At 43.8% G+C, this 15,379-nt stretch overlaps 1 protein-coding gene across 2 annotated transcripts in view; it reads left to right on the top strand.

Moving 5' to 3' along the window:
- The window catches only part of XPA (XPA, DNA damage recognition and repair factor), a 62,575-nt gene that overhangs the window by 36,074 nt on the left and 11,122 nt on the right, over window positions 1–15,379 (top strand). The gene's annotated exons all lie outside the window — the stretch shown is intronic.

The raw sequence follows: 15,379 nt of genomic DNA, 5'->3' as shown, positions 1-15,379 counted from the left end.
CAGAGTCAATATCTGATTTTTGTAACTTTTACAATGTCTGGTTTTCTTGGATACACAAAGGACAGCGCTGGACCAGAAGCTGCAGAAAAGTCACTTCTACATCTTCATTTTCACAATCTTTGGAGAGTCCAGTAGCCGCCACCAGCGCCGATCATATTCACAGGTCACATCACCAGTTCTGTTATCCATTGCCGTTCTTGTGCCGCCTTCTACCACGTCATGGACGTCACTCTCTTTGCTGAATGAAAAAACCCTTGTTTTTATTACTGTTTCACCACATGGGATGACAGTGCGGTATTGTGGAGTCCCCTTTCTGCTTCCTGTAACTGATGTTATAACAAACTCTCCTCCTCCTCTTCGTAGTCCTGGTTCTGACAATACATGAACTGGATGTTGAGAATATTTTTCTCCCTCCATTTGAGGAGTTGCCTGGTGATAAGATTTGGTGTGAATACGGTCTGTGGAGGCCCGAGCTGCCGGACGGTCATCTGCTCTGCAATCACTGTCCGCCCTCTTCTGCTTCTAAGCTGTAACATAATAAAATAATACAGTAATATCTAAAAATAATGGATTATTGGGTAAATAGAGACCCCACACTGTTACACCACAGGCTCAACAGATCTGAATTGGAGATTTTCAAATTGACACTCTAACAGTTTTATTTTTTAAAATATGATCCCAGCTTGTATTTTGGTACAGATGTGGCTAGGTGCATAGCAGGCACATGTGCAGTTTTTGAAATTTTGCAATTTAACGCTTTTTTCGGAAATGCGTTAAAATTTTGCGTTCGCATAGGTAAAATATTATCAAAGATACTCTTGTGACATATCTGGTGAAAGTCTGTACAGTTCTGAGTAGAATGGTGTTTATTTTATTTCTCTATCTTTTTCTATCCTGAGTTATGGGGAGAAATGTAAAGACCGGCAACACCGAAATTCGCACTTTTTCCGAACTTTGAAAATCAATTAAATTAAAAAAAAAAAACTTCTACAATTTTTTTTTCTTCACATTTTGCAGCCTCTGACACACTATTACGAAATAACAAAAATTTTTTTTTTTTTTTTTTTTTTTTTATGAAAAAATACATATTTGGTATCACCTCTTTCAGAATTGCCCAATCTATCAACATATTAAAAGAATTAATACGATCGGTAAACGGCATAATGAGAAAAAAAGTCAAAATGCCAGAATTACGTCCTTTTTTTGGTCGCTGCAACATTGCATTAAAATGCAATAATGGACGATCAAAAGATCGTATCTGCACCAAAATGGTATCAATAAAATCTCTGGATTTTTTTTCGCTATTTAAATGAAAAAGAACCTAAACATGTTTGGTATCTTCAAACTCGTAATGACCTGGAGAATCATAAGGCAGGCCAGTTTTACCATATAGTGAACATAGTAAAAAAGAAACCATTGTGGAAATGCACTTTTTTTTTTTTTTTTTTGGTTTGCATTTCACCGCAATAGTAAAGAAAAGAGGGAATTTTTTTGAAAAACTTATAAAATATAACTTTTATTGTTTCGAATTAAAACTTAACCATACATATATGCTAGCCACCTTAGGGAGAGTCTACCCAAGTTGGGCTAAATGTAGCGGGACGAAAGAGACCGAAAAGCCCTCTACTCAAAGGAAATACATAGTGGATGCTTTCCTGAAACGGAAAGTACTTGCAAGCAGCATAATACAAAGAATAGCAGGTTTACCCAGAATCCTTTGCAGTAGGCGGAGCTATGCAAATTATCTCTTTCCACCCCAGTCTAATCCACAGCGCTTGGATCCGCCAAGCGTGCAATGCTGCGGATTAGTTTCTAAATTTACACAGCCAACCAATTCCTACCTGTGGACACGTGTTTCGGGCTTTAGGCCCTCATCAGCACAGGGCTGGAATTGGTTGGCTGTATGGAGTGGGGCTCGGTGAGCAAGCGATACATACATGCTAGCCACCTTAGGGAGAGACCCAAGTTGGGCTAAATGTAGCGGGACGAAAGAGATCGGAAAGCCCTCTACTTAAAGGAAATACATAGTGGATGCTTTCCTGAAACGGAAAGTACTTGCAAGCAGCATAGTACAAAGAATAGTACAATAGTACAAAGTAATACAATAGTACAATAGTACAAAGAATAACCTGCTATTCTTTGTACTATGCTGCTTGCAAGTACTTTCCGTTTCAGGAAAGCATCCACTATGTATTTCCTTTAAGTAGAGGGCTTTTCGGTCTCTTTCGTCCCGCTACATTTAGCCCAACTTGGGTCTCTCCCTAAGGTGGCTAGCATATATGTATCGCTTGCTCACCGAGCCCCACTCCATACAGCCAACCAATTCCAACCCTGTGCTGATGAGGGCCTAAAGCCCGAAACACGTGTCCACAGGTAGGAATTGGTTGGCTGTGTAAATTTAGAAACTAATCCGCAGCATTGCACGCTTGGCGGTTCCAAGCGCTGTGGATTAGACTGGGGTGGAAAGAGATGATTTGCATAGCTCCTCCTACTGCAAAGGATTCTGGGTAAACCTGCTATTCTTTGTACTATGCTGCTTGCAACTTAACCATAGACACACAACTTACAACTGATGTAATCTAGCAGTCTGGAACAACCAGTTCCATCACCTCTGGCTAAAATCACAAAATGATAAGATTACTTGCTCTGTGCACTCACTCTTTGTGCACATCATCAGTCACTGTAAACTTGCTGAGGCTCTCTGGCTACCATGACATCACTGTTCGGAATTCTCTGCAGATCAAGTACAGACAGGAAATCTGCAGTCTGATCACAGAGCAGGAAGTAAGGAGCTTCAGGTCACAGGACTATGAGGGTATGTGCACCCATCAGGATTTCTTGCAGAAATTTCCTGAAGAAAACCGGAAATTTTCTGCAAGAAATCCGCATTTTTTTTTTTTTTTTTTTTTGCGTTTTTTTCCCCCGGTTTTCTTAGCATTTTGCAAGCGTAATTAGCTTGCAGAATGCTAAAGTTTTCCAAGCGATCTGTAGCATCGCTTGGAAAACTGACTGACAGGTTGGTCACACTTGTCAAACATAGTGTTTGACAAGTGTGACCAAGTTTTTACTATAGATGCTGCCTATGCATTATCAATAGTAAAAGATAGAATGTTTAAAAATAATAAAATAAAAAAAAATGGTTATACTCACCTGCAGACAGCCGATCTCCTCAGCGGCGTCCGTTCCTATGGATGGTGTGTGTGTGTGTGCAGGACCTTCGATGACGTCGCGGTCGTGCGACCAATCACAAGACGGCGACGTCATCGCAGGTCCTTCACACAGAGCATCTATAGGAATGGAAGCGGCAGCATGCACCGCTGAGAGGCAGGAAGACATCGAAGGTGAGTATATCACTGTTTTTTATTTTAATTCTTTTTTTTAACCAATTACATGGTGCCCAGTCCATGGAGGAAAGTCTCCTCTCCTCCACCCTGGGTACCAACCGCACATAATCTGCTTACTTCCCGCATGGTGTGCACAGCCCCATGCGGAAAGTAAGCAGATCAATGCATTCCTAGGTGTGCGGAGTCACCGCAATTCCGCAAATTTAATGAACATGTTGCTTTTTTTTCCGCGATGCGATTTTTTTTTTTTTTTTTTCACGGAAAAAAAGGCAATATTTGCACAAGAAATGCGGAATATATTGTAAATAATAGGAGGCATATGTAAGCGGTTTTCGTGTTTTTATAGCGAAAAATACTGTACGTGTGCACATGGCCTGACAGCTCAGGAACGGAGCAAAATTATGAAGTTTCCTAATTTCTGATAGGCTTTGTAGTGCTTGAATAATCTTTGTGCCTGGAAAACCCTTTATATCCTCTAAATACCTAGTGGCATAATAGGATGCTTGCAGGAGTCCCCAAAAGTCCAGTAATTCACTGTTGGTGCCCAAAGAAAATGAGAGACACTCCTTCAGCAGGAAAATCGTGGCTGTAGCAGACAGCCAGGGTGTTGCTGCAACAGATAAGATCGGAGATGACTCTGATCGTGGATGTTTGTATAACCCCTAAGAAGTTTTATTCGAACATAACCATTTGGGTCCTAATAATGGCCCCAAAGTTTGCCTTTCTATTAGGCAGGGCCTTATAGGTCACAGACAAAATAAGTATAATTCAAAAAACTCCGGCACTCATAGAAGTATGCAAATAAGATTTATTCAAATGCAATCCCACTTTGTAACGTTTCGGTCTGAAACTTAGACCTTCATCAGACTAGGATTGAAAAAAACAAAACAAAATAATAAGGTCAAACAGTATGTACATATACGCCTAAAACTAGATAGAAATATTCATCTCTGTATATACAACGTTCAAAAAAGATACATGCAAAACAGAGGGGCGTAAATTAGAGAGATATATATGTATATACATTTTCACACATAGCATATAGAATAGTATGGCATTACAACAAAAATAGTATAAGGGGTCACGTCCATCAATTCTATGAAAAGAGCGCTTCTAGGTTCCCAGGGATATATGTAGATGTAAACTAGTACATAGTAATCAAAAACAGCTGTAATTGATGCTATCACAGGAATAACATAGAGGATATAACATCACACCTGCAATGTGAACAGTGTCTCAACAAATCCTAAAATAGAAATATAAAGTATCTCTAGTTCCATGGAGATAAAAAGCAAAAAGCCAAACATGTGGCAGGGTTCTATGGAGTAAAATAAAAAATAAAAAGCAAAAAATAAGAATAAAAATGAAAATAAAAAGGCAAAAAATGCAGAAAGATATAAGTACAAAAAATATGAGTACAAAAAATAAGTAAAAAAATATGGCATGAGCTCAAATGGGTAAGAAGTCACATATCAAAAACGGCATAACACGAAAGCCGCACAAAAAGAAAGTCCAGAAGGACTAAAAGTGTGCATTAAGAAGGAGCTGTACGAGTGCTTACCGGATTGCTGCAGCGTGGAAGGACTCAAGAATAGTCAGCGTGAGGAAAAGGAAAAACTTCCTGTAGGTAATAGCGCTGTACAGAGGCCGGTGAAAGAGGCTTAAATATAGTGGCCAGTGAAGGAGTGCCGAAAAAAAACAATGACCTGTGCACCTAAAACAGCGGAAGTGACGTGGGTAGGTGTAAAGTCCGATCATCCAAACTGCGCATGTCGCGCTCAGTGCCTGTCATGACGTGGAGCGCACAGATGGAACGCAAACACCGTCCCTCCAGAAGAGCATAAGCAAGTGCGCTGGACGCATGAAGGTGGGTGGAGCTATACGGTGGAGCGCAAGGAAGTATCTCAAAGTGGAAACTGTGAAGACGTGTGCAGGTCCTAAACAGGGATAAACACAGAAATCCGTGGCTAGAATAAGAAAAACAATAATGAGTAAATACGTAACAACATGTTAAATAAAACACAACGCTGGCAGAAAGGAATATAAAAGAAAAATTATTAAAGAAAAACCAGGGTAACATTAAGGAAAGAAAGTAAAAATGTAAATAAAATATGGCAAAAAAAGAAAAATAAAGCATAAAATATATGATAAAAAATACAAAAATAAAAAATGAATGGGAGATGATGAGATATAATACAACAAAAGGAAAAATAAAAAATAAAAATGAAAAATAAAAATAAAATGAACCTAAAAGTATAAGATAAAAATTAGTAGATCTCCATACCCTACTGATGAGATGATCAGTTGTGCAATTGTGTGAACTGTAAAAAAGAAAACATATATTAGAGGCAAATTCTTAGATGCTCATAATGTCATACTCTCTATTTAACCCCTTGGGTTCCATACTCTGCAAGTAATGAATCCAAAATGCTTCCCTTAACTTGAGTCGTTTGACTCGGTTACCACCTCGTCTATTGGGAAAAACCTTTCTCCTTCGCTTCATTGGGGGACACAGACCATGGGTGTATGCTGCTGCCACCAGGAGGCTGACACTAAGTAATACAAAGAAAAAGTTCGCTCCTCCCCTGCAGTATACACCCTCCTGCTGGCTCCCAGCTAACCAGTTCTTGCTTAGTGTCCGTAGGAGGCACACGGACGGGTCTGCTATTCAGACCCAAAGAACTCTTTTTTACCGTTTTTTACTTTTTACTACGGTCGAATGGGGCGACGGATTCTTTCATGTTCCGATCTCCTCGAACCATCAACAGGCGAGCACGGGAGTTTTACCTCTCCGTATCCTCTCCTGCGACGTGGGAAGCCACTGCCTGAGCTGATTTTAGGGGCGATGGGCTCCTTCAAGGGCACCGATCTCCCCCCTCCCTTATCAGACGAGCACTGGAGTTTCACCTTCAGTATCCTCTTCTGCAGCCAGGCCTATTGCCGGACATTCAGCCCTGTCCACCAGGTTTTACCCTCGGCTGTACAGAGGCACCTTCCAGCGTGGCGTCCGAGCAGCCCCCACTGCATCACCACTGAAAAAGCGGATGATGGAAGAAGGCGGACGGTTCCTCTCCACCCCTCTTCTGCAGGGATGGTGGATGGAGGCTCCCCAACCCTACACCGTCCTATCTACCCGGGCACAGCTCCTACCTGCAGCATCTGCCACCCCCTCCATATTGGGGTAAGTGCTCCGTGAGATTTGGGTTTTCCGGCGGTCAGAGGAGGGCTCCATAGCGACTGGGTCCCCACAGAGCTTCGCGGCACTTTTCCCCTCAGTCTGCGGGTGCGCGCCGGCCGAAGCCATAAATTTAGTCCCCGGCTTCGGCCCTGTTTAGGCCGCATCCCGGGAAGCCCCGCCCACCGCTTGCTCCCTTCTAGCGGCTCCGCCCCTCTATTCAGGCGCTTCTCGTTCCAGACGAGATCTCGGCGGCCATCTTCTTCCTCCTCCATTGCGGTCCCTATTTCTTCTGGAGGGGGCTGCGGCCGGCGGTTTTTCAGCGCTGAAGTCAGCGCTATTCCAGACGGGGGACTCAGAACCTGAGTAAGGTGAATCGCCCCAATATCTTCCCCCCCCCCCCCCTTCCGGCACGCATCCCGGCAGCATTAAGGGACTAGCTTTCCCTGTTTTTTTATATACTTAAGGCTGCAATCTCTGGTGCTCCTGCACACTACAGAATGTATAGTACAGTGTGCAGGCTTGCAAACAGAGAGCTGTGAGTTCCCAGCAATGAAGCTCTCATGACTCATTCCCTGGTGACTCATTCCCTGGTGACTCATTCCCTGGTGACTCATTCCCTGGTGACTCATTCCCTGGTATTTAATACTCTGCCCGGTAGTCGCTGGGCCCATAGGTGCATCCCCAGCTTTCCATGCCTTTTTATTAAACCCAGGACCAGCATTCCCTGGTCTTAAGGGTCCCCTAGTTTTAAAAGGGTCACATCCCCAGCATTCTCTGCTCTGCCAGAAGCCGGTCTCCTTTTCCTTAGTACTAAATCAGGCCAGTATGCCCTGGTCTTATAGGCACAGGGCCAGTAGGCACTGGTCTTAAAGGCACATGGCAAGTATGCCCTCGTCTTAAAGGCACATGACCAGCATCCCTGGTCTTAAAGGAGCATGACCAGCATTCTTGTTCTTAAAGGCACATTACCAGCTTTGCTGGTCTTTAAGGCACTTGTTCCAACATTCCTTTCATGACCAGTATTCCTGGTCTTAAAGGCACGTGTCCAGTATACCCTGGTCTTAAAGGCACATGACCAGTATACCCTGGTCTTAAAGGCACATGACCAGTATGCCCTTGTTTTAAAGGCACGTGACCAGTATTTCCTGGTCTTAAAGGCACATGACCAGTATGCCCTGGTCTTAAAGGCACGTGACCAGTATCCCCTGGTCTTAAACGCTATAACCAGTATGCCCTGGTCTTAAAGGCACATGACTAGTACATCCTGGTTTTTCAAGGCCATGACCAGTATGCCCTGGTCTTAAAGGCACGTGACCAGTATCCCCTGGTCTTAAACGCAATAACCAGTATGCCCTGGTCTTAAAGGCACATGACTAGTACGTCCTGGTTTTCAAGGCACATGACCAGTATGCCCTGGTCTTAAAGGCTCATGTCCAGTATCCCCTGGCTTTTAAAGGCACACGACCAGTATGCCCTGGTCTTTAAGGCACGTGACCATTATGCCCTGGACTTAAAGGCTCAGGACCAGTACGCCCTGGTCTTAAACGCAAATGACCAGCATACCCTCGTTTTAAGGGCACATGACCATTATCTCCTGGATTTCAGCATGCCCTGCTTTTAAAGGCACATGAACAGTATGTCATCTTACAAAAGGCACAAGACCAGTATTCCCTGGTCTTAAAGGCTCAGGGCCAGTAACCCCTAGCCTTAAAGGCGCATGACCAGTATTTACTGGTCTTAAGGGCACATCATCTATCCTAAGCTGGTCACCCTAACTGAGCTCTGGAGCACTCACATGCTCCCTCTCCTACAATGGGAGCCGTCGGCTAGCAGGGGCCGCAAGTATTCTAGAAAAACATACAGGTTCTAGAAAATCTCCATCAACATTTGACGGTGATGCACTGGAAGACCTCTAAGTAGGATACCATACCTGGTCGGAATTTTATGGGCGACGGGTCCCTTAAAGGGCTCCGATTTCCCCCCACACCTTCAACAGACGAGCACACGGAGTGTCGCCTCCATGTATCTTCTTCTGCATCCAGGTCTATCGCCACAACCTGCCCTGTCCACTCGGAAACCTCAATTCTGGGGATGTGGCGTCCACATTTGTGGCGTCCCAACAAGGAGGTTTTCCCCCCCTTTGTATCAGATGCAAGAAAGTGGACGATTCCTCTCCACTTCCCTGTTAAGAAGATGGTGGATCGAGGTTTTTCCTTATTTTCTTCTCTGCACGACGATGGCAGAGACCTGCTGGTTACAGTCCCGCATTCTGTCACTTGGCAGACTCGCCGGGCAGAATTTCTTGCGGTATTCCTACCAGTATCCTGGCCGGTGTATCATCAATTAAGATTCCACAGACAGTCGGATAGCAAATCTAGTTCGTTCCGTCTTGTGGTTTCGGGTTCAGCGCTCTACCCTTCCTTAGCCGACACATGGGTTGCTTGACCAAAGGGAGAGAATGAAAGTCTCCGGGTCCCAGACCTTATCTACTTCGTTCCACAGTATAGCTGGCTAATCAAATCTTCTGAGCGGGAGACTAGCAAGGGATCGTATCTCTTCTTCAGGCTCAACCAGCAGTGGAAGCATTGGCCAGGACAGTCTAGATCTAAGGGATCTTGGTTCCAAAATGGAGGGAATGAAAAGTATCTCCATTCCTGGACCCCAAACTTCTAACAACCTTTGACAGGGCCCTTTCTTTTTTCGGATGGAGTTCCTCCTCTCAGCCACTACTTCAACAGAGAAACGTGGTTGTTTTCTGGCATCCATCGTCATTCGGGATTCTTACCCTCACATACCTATTTCTCTTCTCTACTATAATCTCTTCGCCTTTCCATTCGCGAACAGTATTTTCACGACCTGGCCCTTCTGCCTGGCTACCACACCAGAGTGGTCGCAAGGGTCATGATGGTTGTCATGTTCTTATTGCACCTTAGAAGCATGGTCGTCCTGCCCTATTTGGTCGACTTTGTAGCCGCTCTCCTAGGACTACGCTGAGTCGTCCATATCTCTTGCAATTACCTCTCTATTGGGCTAGCAGCTAAACTTAGACAAGTTTTTTTCCCTCATTCTCAGCCCAGCAGATCCTCTTTGAGGATGATAATGCCCAAGAAGGATGGTTACTCTCTCTCGGGTCTAGGTCGTGGCCCTTCTACCGATCTCTCATTCCCTCGGTTCTTTCAATTCGCTAGGAGGGTTCTGAGGGAAAGGACGTCTACGGAAGCAGTTTCCTTCGCTGCGCTCGTTTTCTGCAAGTCAATCAGGCTCTCAAAGGGTAGTCTCTGAGCTCCTTTCTCTTCCTGAGCCTTCTCCTGGCCCAAGGGCTATTGGGAGATACCATTGCCAGTTTTCTTCTCCCGATCATCTCTCTGTAGATCCGAACGGTACGGCTATTCCTTCAGCAGGCCCTCTGCCTTCTGGCGGGTCTTCAGTTGGATAATGCCTCGGCTGTGCCCCAAGTTAGCCATCTAGCAAGTACCCTCAGTCAAGCGCCATGGCTAAGGTACCTCGCACTCTCTGATGGGCCGAGTTTTATCTTCGGTGATCTCAACAGTACATTCCCTGGAGTAGTACACTGGGCGGCAGACATATTCAGCCGTCCGGGGTTTTTCCTCAAGTGAGTGGGAACTTCACTCGGAAATCTTCCATCGGACCTGCCTTCACTGGAGTACTCCAGAGGTAGTTCGGATGGCGTCCAAGCTGAACGCCAATGTACTCCAGTTCATGGTTTGGCCTCGCGATCCAAGACCATTGCAGTGCACGATCTATTCTTCCATGGTACCAATTTCCATAACACATCTTCCACTACGTCTGAAACCTTTTCGGAAGCGGGTAGGGCCCCAGTGATCCCGGGAGACCCGCACTGACCATGTCAGGTTTTTTTCTCGCTTGCGGTACTAGTATTTTTCCGGCTTATTGTCTCAAGCTGGAAATATGGTCTTTCTTGCAGGCCTCAACCTGTAGTTCTTCCCTACCGCGTACCGTTAAATCCGTGGGACCTTAATGGTCCTGGGCATCTTACAGTGGACTCCTTTTCTGATCCGGATAGACTTTTCTCTCAAGGAGGGCCTCCCCCCTTCTTTCTCTGCGTTCTTGTCCTCCTGATGAGTCTTCAGATCTCGACGCTCTGTTCTTTATCTTTTTTCCTTATTACCTTCAAGGCAAGGTTGTCCTCTAGCCATCCTATTCCCTCGTTGCCAAGGGGTATTATATCTCCACTGTTGCAGGGGCATCGTCCTCTCATCTCCTTCGGCTCTAGTCCACAAAGCGGAATGGGTTCTCCATAATCTGGAAGAAGCGAGTGCTCCGAGTGGGTACGTATCGAGGACGACGTCTTTCCAAAGGTTGGACATTTTACTCGGGTTTTTCGATGGTAAGTAGGCTTCCTGACGGTCGCAGGAAGGGTTTAGCCATTTTTCTTCGGCCACGTTAGCCTGGTGGATTCTTTTCTCCATCCAGGAGTCCTTTCGCGCTAGATGCCAGCCTATCTCCCTGTCTGAGGGCTCTAGGCGCCAGACGTCGGCAAGCACGACCGCAGGCTTGCGAATTCCTCCAGGCCGCATGCATTCTTGAAGCACTATAATTCACTCACTTCCACAGATGTGAGTCTGGGCAGGTGGACTTTGCAGGCCACGGTGGCGCACTTGTAAGTAGCGGCTACACGGCCTGAAGTGATGTTGTCCCCACCCAGGGACTGCTTTGGGACGTCCCATGGTCTGTGTCCCCCAATGAGGCGAAGGAGAAATAGGGATTTTTGTGTACTCACCGTAAAATCCTTTTCTCCGAGCCATTCATTGGGGGACACAGCTCCCACCCTGTTATTAGCTTATGCTTTGTTTTTATCTTTTGATATGTTATACTCTTATATATAATGTGACATGCTTTACGCTTATATGTCGTTATTGATCTCCTACTGCTTTTGTACCGAACTGGTTAGCTGGGAGCCAGCAGGAGGGTGTATACTGCAGGGGAGGAGCTAACTTTTTCTTTGTATTACTTAGTGTCAGCCTCCTGGTGGCAGCAGCATACACCCATGGTCTGTGTCCCCCAATGAATGGCTCGGAGAAAAGGATTTTACGGTGAGTACACAAAAATCCCTATGTTCCAGTACTAGGAATCTAAGTTGAGCTATTGTGTGGCCCGCATTATGGAAATGGTTAGGAATGGGGAGGTGAGTCTTCCCACACCGTATGTCCGATTTATGCTGAGAGATACGATCTCTCACACGCCTGTGTGGTTTCACCCACATATATTTGGCCACAAGGACACTTTATTGCATAGACGACATATTGGGAATCACAAGTAAAAAAGCCCCGTATGGGTATGTCAGTACCAGTAAGCGGGTGTGAAATCCTTGGGCCTTTAAGGACATTGGCACATTGTGAACACTTTAGACAAGGGAATGTACCCTTTCTTTGTGTTTGAAGGAATACCTGTCTAGGCACCCTTTGAATGGATCCCATATCGGCTCTCACTAATTTGTTCCTAAGATTACTCTGCTTTCTAAAGCAGGGCAAAAAGGGTGTTCTAAATTCAGGTATATCAGGATAACTCGTCTGCAGTAATGGCCAATGTTTACGAATTTTGCGGTGTAGTTTATAGGCAAAGGGGTGAAAGGTGTGTACAAACGGTATTCTATGTGTAGAAACTCTATCCTCTGATGAGCCAAGTCTTTGACGACAGTCATGAAGTAATCTCTTAGGGTAACCCCTTTGTGTGAACTTTGTCTCCATCTCGTCAAGCCGTATTTTGCATGTATTCTCATTACTGACTATTTTCTTCACCCTATGAAATTGCGAGATGGGAATAGATTTTTTGGTTGCCATTGGATGGCAGCTCTGGTACAGAAGTAAACTATTACGGTCAGTAGATTTGGTATATAGATCAGAGCTGAGGGTCCCATCACTCTCCTTAATAATGGTAGTATCCAAAAAATTAACCTGATTGTAATCATGGGTGATAGTAAACGTCAATTCCGGCCATATATTGTTGATCTGATTAAAGAATTCCTCCAGAGTTGTAGGAGGCCCTACCCACATACAGAATATGTCCTCAATATACCTTAGCCACGTGTGACAATGTGTCTTATACAGTGTATTAGTATATACGAATTCAGATTCAAAGAAAGACATAAACGCATTAGCGTAGGGGAAGGGGGGGGGGGGCACGTTAGACCCCATGGCCGTACCTGGTACCTGTAGAAAATATGTATCTTCAAACAGAAAAAAAATTTCAGTTAATACCAAATTTAATAAATTCATCAGAAAGTTAATTGCCCTAGGTTCCATGTTTGTATCTTCTAGCAGGAGCCTAGTTGCTTGCATTCCTTTCTCGTGTTTAATAGACGTATACAGATTATTCACGTCCAGTGTAACTAATATTGTGTCACTGATAACGTCCTTGATACTTTTTATGACATTCAAGAAGGCTCCTGTATCTAGAACAAAAGAAGGAGTATTTTTAATCAATGGTGTCAGAACCTTCTCAAGTAATATGGACAGTGGCGATAAGATTGAATTTGTGGACGCCACTATGGGTCTGCCTGGGGGTCTATCAAGTCTCTTATGTATTTTAGGCAATGTGTAAAATACAGGTATCATGGGGTCAGTCTTGGTTAGGAATTCTTGTGTTTTTTTATCAATAATGCCTAAGTGGAGGGCTTCCTCAAGTAGTCCTCTGATCTTGGATTCTATAGTAGAACTAGGATTACGGGGTAACGGTAAATAAACCGTTCTGTTATTAAGTTGTGCGAGAATTTCCTCTCGATACATGGAACGATCCATTACCACCGTGGCTTCCCCTTTGTCCGCCGGTTTTATGACTATGTCCTTGTCTGACATAAGGGATTGAAGTGCCATATGTTCACTATGGTCTAAATTTTTCTGAAAGACTAGCTCACCTTTAGTGATCTGTTTAGAGAATTTGTCAACCTCTCTCTCTATCAGGGCTATAAATGTCTCAACTGGTGGATTATTCTTAGGTGGATTAAAGTGACTAGGAAGCCTAAGGCCTAGACTGGGTAGGTTAATCGGTGTATTCTCAATAGTGTCTCTCGCTATTATATTGGTAGGAATTTGACTATGGAAAAAAGCTTTCAACCTTACATTCCTATAAAATCTCTGTAAGTCTGGATCCAACTGAAAGGTATTAAATTTATATGTTGGACAAAAGGATAAGCCTTTTTGTAGGAGGCGTAACTGGGTATGATTCAGTGTTTTGGAGGAAATATTGACTACTAAATTAGTGGTACTACCTGCGATCTCGTGTTCGTGTGACGGTTGGTTTCTGCGGCACTGGCCACCCCTCCTCGTCCTTTTCTTCGATTGAATCTCCTGTCTGTACCTAAAAAAGGAGCTCTCTGGATGTCTGTTCTTTCGTTGTCCGAACTGGAAGTTGATGAGCCCCCGGTAAACCTTGGTCCTCTGTAGTTGTATCTGTAGGAGGTAGTGGAGCCCCGCCATCTGTAGACCCTATTTTGTAGGTAGTCTTGTGTGTCCCGGATGAATTTCTGACGTTTCCTCTTCTCTGTTTCTAGTCGGTAAGCTTCCAGGTTGTCCTTCATGCGAGATTTAATGGATTCAAATTCCTCCTTAGAAGATGTATCTTTTAATTGAGTTTCTATACTTTGTAGTTTATCTTGGCTAGTTTTTACCTCTTTGTGTAGGTAATCCAAAGTCAAAGTGATTAAGTCCAGGGAGCACTTGTTGAGAATCTGCTCAAAACGTTGGCAAAAGTCTGTGTTGTCCTGAAACAAAGTTGGACGTAATGATACTCTCAATCCTCTAGGGATCCGTTGTGTCCTGATGTATTCTGCAATAGTTGCACTGTGCAGTTCAAGGCCCGTCAGATGCCGGGATTCCCTCTCAAGATCACGTGACTTGAATTCATTGCTTGAAATCTGTAAAAAATCACTGGAAGTAGCTACTTGTGAAACTATATTCGCCACCTCAGTTTCGTTGTATGAAAAGCCTGTAGCGGACATATCCAGTTGAGTAGAAAAATAAGGCTTACAGGTGCTCGTGTAAAGGTGCAGTCATATAAAAACATATAGCACGTCACTCTGTAACCAGGAGGTGCTCGGAGAGGGATACCACCCCCTTAATAAGTATAATTCAAAAAATTCCGGCACTCATAGAAGTATGCAAATAAGATTTATTCAAATGCAATCCCACTTTGTAACGTTTCGGTCTGAAACTTAGACCTTCATCAGACTAGGATTGAAAAAACAAAACAAAATAATAAGGTCAAACAGTATGTACATATACGCCTAAAACTAGATAGAAATATTCATCTCTGTATATATAACATTCAAAAAAGATACATGCAAAACAGGGGCGTAAATTAGAGTTTTTCCTTTTCCTCGCGCTGACTATTCTTGAGTCCTTCCACGCTGCAGCAATCTGGTAAGCACTCGTACAGCTCCTTCTTAATGCACACTTTTAGTCCTTCTGGACTTTCTTTTTGTGCGGCTTTCGTGTTATGCCGTTTTTGATATGTGACTTCTTACCCATTTGAGCTCATGCCATATTTTTTTACTTATTTTTTGTACTCATATTTTTTGTACTTATATCTTTCTGCATTTTTTGCCTTTTTATTTTCATTTTTATTCTTATTTTTTGCTTTTTATTTTACTCCATAGAACCCTGCCACATGTTTGGCTTTTTGCTTTTTGATTTTTATCTCCATGGAACTAGAGATACTTTATATTTCCTATTTTAGGATTTGTTGAGACACTGTTCACATTGCAGGTGTGATGTTATATCCTCTATGTTATTCCTATGATAGCATCAATTACGGCTGTTTTTGATTACTATGTACTAGTTTACATCTACATATATCCCTGGGAACCTAGAAGCGCTCT

This window comes from Ranitomeya imitator, chromosome 1 (genome assembly GCF_032444005.1).
Source record: "Ranitomeya imitator isolate aRanImi1 chromosome 1, aRanImi1.pri, whole genome shotgun sequence".
Classification (NCBI taxonomy): domain Eukaryota; kingdom Metazoa; phylum Chordata; class Amphibia; order Anura; family Dendrobatidae; genus Ranitomeya; species Ranitomeya imitator.
The sequence above is the reverse complement of the archived record's forward strand: the minus strand, read 5'-3'. Positions and strand labels throughout refer to the sequence as shown.